This window comes from Gossypium hirsutum, chromosome D13 (assembly GCF_007990345.1).
Source record: "Gossypium hirsutum isolate 1008001.06 chromosome D13, Gossypium_hirsutum_v2.1, whole genome shotgun sequence".
NCBI classification, from domain to species: domain Eukaryota; kingdom Viridiplantae; phylum Streptophyta; class Magnoliopsida; order Malvales; family Malvaceae; genus Gossypium; species Gossypium hirsutum.
The window spans coordinates 16,316,493-16,323,635 of record NC_053449.1 but is presented as its reverse complement, the minus strand read 5'-3'; positions in this window follow the sequence as shown (position 1 = coordinate 16,323,635).

Below are 7,143 nucleotides of genomic sequence, written 5' to 3'. Positions count from 1 at the left end.
AGAATAATTTCTGCAGTATCTACCATAATTTTTTTTATTAAGGGCGCATATGCTTACTTAGCATATATTATGGATTTGTGTAAATCGAGAAAGGATATTAGCCAAGTCTCAATTGTAAAGGAGTTTCCAGATGTGTTTCCAGGAGAACTTCTAGATATACCACCAGATAGAGAAGTGGAATTTTCGATTGAGTTGGAACCTAGTACTGTGCCCATTTTGTGTGCACCTTATAGGATGGTGCCATTAGAGTTGAAAGAGTTAAAAACACAACTATAGGATTTGTTGGATAAGGGGTTTATTCGACTAAGTGTTTCACCATGGGGCATGCCAATTCTGTTTGTAAAGAAGAAGGATGAGAGCCTGTGTAATGATTATCTCCAATTGAATAAATCAACTATGAAGAGTAAGTATCAACTGCCTCGAATTGAAGATTTGTTTGATTAGTTAAATGGAGTTACAATCTTTTTCAAGATTAATTTGCATTCTAATTACTATCAAGTGAAGATTAGAGGTGATCGTGTTCTCTATTTAGATCAGTTTGTGGTAGTCTTCATTGATAACATTCTGGTTTACTCTAAAATTGTGGCTGGTCATGAAGAGCACTTAAGAATTGTATTGAGAATATTGTGCGAGAATCAGTTATAATCCAAATTCAAAAAATATGAATTCTGGCTAAAAGAAGTTCATTTTTTGGGCCATTTTATTTCTGCTGAGGGTATTATGGTAGACATTGATAAAGTTAAAGCTATGTTTGAATGGAATTTGCCAAAAAATGTGAGTGAGGTTCTTAGCTTCTTGGGTTTGACGGGTTACTATAAAAGGTTCGTAAAAAGGTTCACAATGTTGGCAACACCCCTCACACGTTTATTGAAAAAGAAAGAGAAATTTGAATGGACTAATGCATGTTAAAAAAGTTTTGAAATTTTGAAGGCAATTCTAATAGAAGCTCCAGTCTTAGCCCAACCAGAATTTGGCGTAGAGTATGCTATTTTCATTGATGCATCATCAAATGAGCTTGGATGTGTACTTATGCAGAGATGTAAGGTTGTGGCATATGCATCTCGTCAACTCAAGCCGCATGAAAAAAATTATCCAACTCATGATTTAGAACTGATAGTAGTGGTTTTGGCGTTAAAGATTTGGAGACACTACTTTTATGGGAAAAAGTGTCGTGTGTTCTCAAATCATAAGAGTTTAAGGTATCTGATGAGATTTGAATCTGCGCCAACAATGTCGGATTAAACTTACGAAAGATTATGATTTGAGAATTGAGTATCATCCTAGAAAGGTTAATGTGGTGGCAGATGCCTTAAGTAAGAAGACAGTGGCAGCATTAGTATTCCTTCCAGCGAAAGTATATCTTGTTGATGATAGGTCTCTTTTGCCACAATTAATTGTTCGACCTGCTTTCTTTTATCAAATTTTAGAAGAACATTTGAAATATGTACAATGTGATGTGTTTAAGCAATGTTTGGTGTTTGGTGGTACAACGAATTTTTGTTTAAGAAAAGATGGTGAACTTCGGTTTATAGAAAGAATGCATGTGCCTACTGAGAATGGTTTAAGGCAAGAATTATTAAGAGAGGCTCATCAATGACCCTATTCTCTTCATCCAGAAAGTTTTAAGATGTATCGAGATTTGAGAAGTCTATATTGGTGGCATAAAATGAAGAAAGAAATAATAGAATATGTCTCAACTTATTTGACTTGTCAACGGATTAAAACAGAACATCAATTTCCTTCAGGTAAGCTGTATCCTTTAGAGATACCTGAGTGGAAGTGGGATAAAATCACAATGGATTTTATGTTTGACCTTCCTCTCAATCATTCGGAGAATAATTTAATTTGGGTGATCGTGGATCGACTCACTAAGTCAGTTCATTTCTTGCCTGTGCACACCAATTATCCATTAGAAAATTTGGTTGAGTTCCATGTCTCAGAAATTGTACGCCTTCATGGGATTTTAACATCCATAGTTTCAAACCGTGATCCAAGATTTTCATCGAGATTTTGGAAGCAACTGCAAGAATCGTTAGGAACTAAACTACAATTTAGTAATGCCTTTCTCCCTCAGTTAGATGGACAATTTGAAAGAGTGATTCAAGTCCTAAAAGACATGTTCAGAAGTTGTGTGATGGATTTTGGGCTGAATTGAGAAAGATATTTTCCTTTGTCGAAATTTGCATACAATAATAATTATCACACCAGTTTGGGTATGTCACCATTTGAAGCTTTGTAAGGAAAAAGATGCAGATCACCCACATGTTTGGTGAAGTTTAGTGAAAAAAGTTGGTTGGTCTTGAATTAATACGAGAAACAGAGGAAAAAATTTTTATCATTCGCAATCATCTGAAAGCTACCCAAGATCACCAGAAAGCTTATGCTGATCTAAAAAGAAAAGAAATCACTTTTGAGGTAGGTGATAAAATGTTCCTAGAGGTTTTTCATTAGAAGAAAATCATAAGGTTTGGTTAGAAAGGAAAGTTAAGCCCACGTTTTGTAGGATCGTATGAGATTTTAGAACAAGTTAGGCCAGTAGCGTATAGGTTGGCATTACCACCAAAGTTATTGAAGACTCATAATGTGTTCCATGTGTCTATGTTAAGAAGGAATCGATCAAATTTATATCATGTTGTGCAAATTAAAGTATTGGAAGTAAAGAAAAATCTGTCTTATGAAGAGGAGCATGTTCGCATTATAGCAAAAGAAGTGAAAGGGTTAAGGAATTAGAGGATCCAATTAGTAAAAGTGTCTTATAATTTTCACATGTATGAATTTCAAGGATGAAATTTTTTAAGTAGGGGAGAATTGTAATAGCCCACCCGACAGAGACGCAATATCAAGTTAATGATTGTTGTATAAGTTGGTTAAGTCAAGCGTAGAATTAAGTAAATTATTTGTTTCGGCTGGGTAGTACATTTATGGGACTCTTATGTTATGTATCCACCCACCCTAGATGTTTTGGGAAAATGTGTTAAGTTTGCATTCTTAATAGATTTGTTTCTATACTAATGGTATATTATGATGACTTTGTCATGTTGGGATTTAGTTGAGACTTAGTTAGAATTGAACTAGAATACTGTAAATGGTTAGACCTAAAACTTTTTAAGTGCATTTAATCATGGAAATCAAGGGTGTTAGTGGAATTATCTAATTTTCCTGCTAAACCTTGTTTCTGTTGCATGAGTATATAAGAATATCGTTAGCCACCAGGAATTACTTTTACATCTTCTTCTTCCTTGAATTACTCTGTAAGTTTCTGAAAAGCCTTAGCATAGAAAACTTCGAGAGAGAGTTCACAGTGTTTAGTAAGCACTCATGTTTTTACTTGCTTACTGGTAATTTTTGATAAACCCTTAAGCTATTATCGAATAATTTATGTGTTTATAGTTTTGCATGCATAGACCTTTAAACTGTTTGTGAGGAATGAAGCTTCCTAATTCTGGTTTGTTTGATATCGATTCTTGCATGCATGTTAAGTTTCGATAGTTTAATGATCTGATAGGGATATTTATATTTCTTTTAGCTCAAGAAGCTAACAAATGTCTCAGCGATAAGGGCAAATGAACTGATGTGTAGATCATTGTACTAGAGTTTCTGGTGAGTTCTTTCTTACTTCCATATATTGTAAATTTCTTTATTGTATACATTGTGTAAGGTAAGAAATCTCTCAATATCGTATAATGGTGTCTGTGTTGGTGAAGTCGTCCAATATCATTAGCGTGAGTATAGTTTGTCCGTGTTATGAAATACATACCCTCATTATTGCACAAGCCAATACCACCAATAGGTGATATGTGAGATGTAATGTTGAAGAAGGGGGTTATGGTTGTGATGCCTCTAGTAGGGAAACTATATTGCAAACCAAACTGATAGATCACAAGGAAACATACTTGGTTGAACAGAAATGGATGTGGAGTTAAGAGGGTGTGTAATGCATATGAATATGATAAATCGACATGATTTTGATTCTGAATTCTGGGTATGAGGCTGGCATAAGGATGAGTTGTGTTTATAAGTTATGGTTTAGTTGGTGGATAGTAACCGCCTATGTGTTGTGTTAAGTTAGCATATTGAATCAGTTTATATTCTGTAAACGCCATTTGACGTATTGTGATCATTGTGTTGCAGTTCCCTGAAAGGTTGGGTACCATCTTAGGTATCAATGTTTATGTTTTATATGAGCTTCCTATATCTTTAGAACTCACTAAGTTCAATTGAACTTACTTTGTTATCTTTTCCTTTTTAGGAGTGTTAATTAAAGGAAGAGAATTTTGAAGGGACTACGCCAGAGTATTGTTGATTGTGAGCCTTCTGTTAATTTCATTATCATGCATTCTGTGGGCAAAGTGGCATGTTGAAATGTTTTGTATCAACTATTGTAATGATTTGTAGTTTTGTTAAACTCTATTTTTATGAAGTCTTTTGTAAACTTTCACAGTATATGTGTGTGTGTGTTTTATCTAATGAACTATGGTTTATGAGATAATGTTTTAGGCGTGTACGCTAAACTGTTTTGACTGATTATTAACCGCCAATGATGCACTTGAAGCTTTTGTAAAAGAAATAACTTTATCGACTTTTATAATGCTTCCGCTAAACGTTTTATCTAAAATACATTTCTTGGCGCATAATTAATTTGTTTGTTTTGTAATTGTCGTTTTGAGGGCTACGTTAATATTTTAAGTTATTAAAAATTTTAAAAACTTTTACTATAATCGTTTGATCTTAAGTTGTGGCATACCATACTCTGATCCAAATATCAGGTCGTGTAAGGTGTGTTACATTATAATATTGAGTTTTAGGGTTTAAGGTTAGGCATAATATTTTGATGTGTTTTTCCTCCATTAAATTAAATATTATCGATGTGATGAATAAAATAAAAATTTTAAAATAAAGTTGACGTAAAAAAATAATATTAAAATATATATATTTAAAATACAAAGAATTACCTCTTCTTATTTATTGTGGAATATTTATGCCATGAAGACAATTGCTTCGTTATCTTTAATGTGGGAAAATAATATATGTTTTTATAACAGCTCGATTTTTAGTGGTGTCGAAAAGGGTGATTTCAGAACCTAATTTTCATAAATTGGGTTCGTAAACATTAAATATGAATATTTACAAAGTTGGTATAAAAGAATATTAATGTTTAGTCTTTCAATTTATTCCATTAATTGCTTAATTAGGGTAAGATGACTAAATTGTAAAAGTCCAATCGCTATAAGTTTTTAATTAGCCAAAGACTTAGGGATTTAAATTTGAACTAGTCAAGGATTCTAAATGACTATTGAACCAATTCTCAACTTGGGTTAGTGGGATGTGATGTATATAAGTAATTAGATTAAGTTAATTAAGTTTAATTTAATTAAACTTAATTAAATTTTAATCTATGTATAAATATGTCAAGTAAGTGGAAGTTGTCATATTTTTCTTCCTTCCTCTCCACCGAATTAACAAATAAAAACCTAAAGAAAAACCATTTTGAAGCTTAAGGATTCGACCCTTGATTGGTAAGAAATTTCAAGTCATTTTCTTGTAATTTTTATATTTTTTAGGTAATAGGAGCTTGATTTAGCTAGCCCATGTACTAATTTGCAAAACTGTTAAAGCTTTTGAAAGTTGTCATTGTTGATTTATTGAAGAAATTGGTGTTAAATTGATAGATTTTAAGCTTAGATTATGGAAAAAGACTAAATTGTAATGTTTATTGTATGTAATGACTAAAGTGAATAAATTGTGAAATTGAGGTGAAATTTTGGTATAAATAGATGATATAGGGTCCCTAAGGGATGTAATTGGAATTGGTTTTTTAATTGAAACTCAAAATTGAAAGATATTGTAATTTTGATTTGAGGGGATAAATTGAATAAAATGTAAAAATTTAAGGGTATTGAAAAATAGAACTATATAGGTTTATACATGCCATGGAATAGTGTATAAATGTTTGGTATTTGATAAATTGAATGGAATAATTGTATAGATCAAGAATTGGATCAAATCAGAGATATTCAAGGAAAAATTAAAAATGTTGATTAATCCCTAAAGATTCAATTTGTTTGCTGTTTTGACCAGGTAAGTTCATACGATATTTATAACTTAGATTGTATGTATTTGAATTATATGCATATTTTTTATTGTAAATCAAATTGGTTGTGAATTAGTACAAAAGGTGAGAATTGAACTAAATTGAAAAGTATTGATAATATATGTAATAAATACCCATGTGAACTTAGTAAAGGTGAGGATACAATTGCCATGCCAAAAGGGTTTTGTGTGCACTTGTACAATATTGATTACAGATGTTACCAAGATCCAACATTTGCTGCAGACTCGCAAATACATGTGACATAAGTTTAGCTCGAACGAGTAACCTGATGTCGTTTCAAAGGTTTAGCCCGAACGGGTAACCTGACATGTATATATATTTAACTTGGATATGCAATCGAATTTTTTGTTATAAAGGTTTAGCCTGATGAGTAACTTGACACGAATTTATTTAGCTCGGATGAGCAACTGGTGTGGTGTAGTTACCTATGTATTCGAGTCCATTTACTAGGGTTCATTGGGTGAAACAATTTATATGAAATGAGAAAATTGAAATAAGTTGGAAATTACTTGATGTTTTAATGAAAGATTATTGAATGATTTGAGTACAAAGCCTTTGATATTTTCATATCTTATTACATTACATCTTGGATTGAATGAGATTTATGTTTATTATCTATTGTGACATGAATTGGCATGATAAATACTTGTGATATTACATGGTTTGATTATATGTTAAAACTCACATTGTTAATGTTGTGATTTGTAATGTCTAGCCAAACTATGCCAAATTATGGTAGCTTATTGTATTAATTGAAAGCTAAGGTAAGTTTTTTTTTAATGCCTATGAACTTACTAAGCATGTATATGCTTATGTTATTTTTCTCTTTTTCCTTGTAGATCGTTACCTTGAGGAACATGTCAAGCATGATCGTCCTGAAGCTCACACTACCCCCAATTCAGTAGATATTTAGTCATTTTGTGTCAAGTTTTATGACATGTATATAGGTGACATGAAGTGCATCTTAGTGTGTAAATGTGTTTACTTATGGCAAGTTTTTTTAACTGTTGCCTATCATATTAAATTGGTGT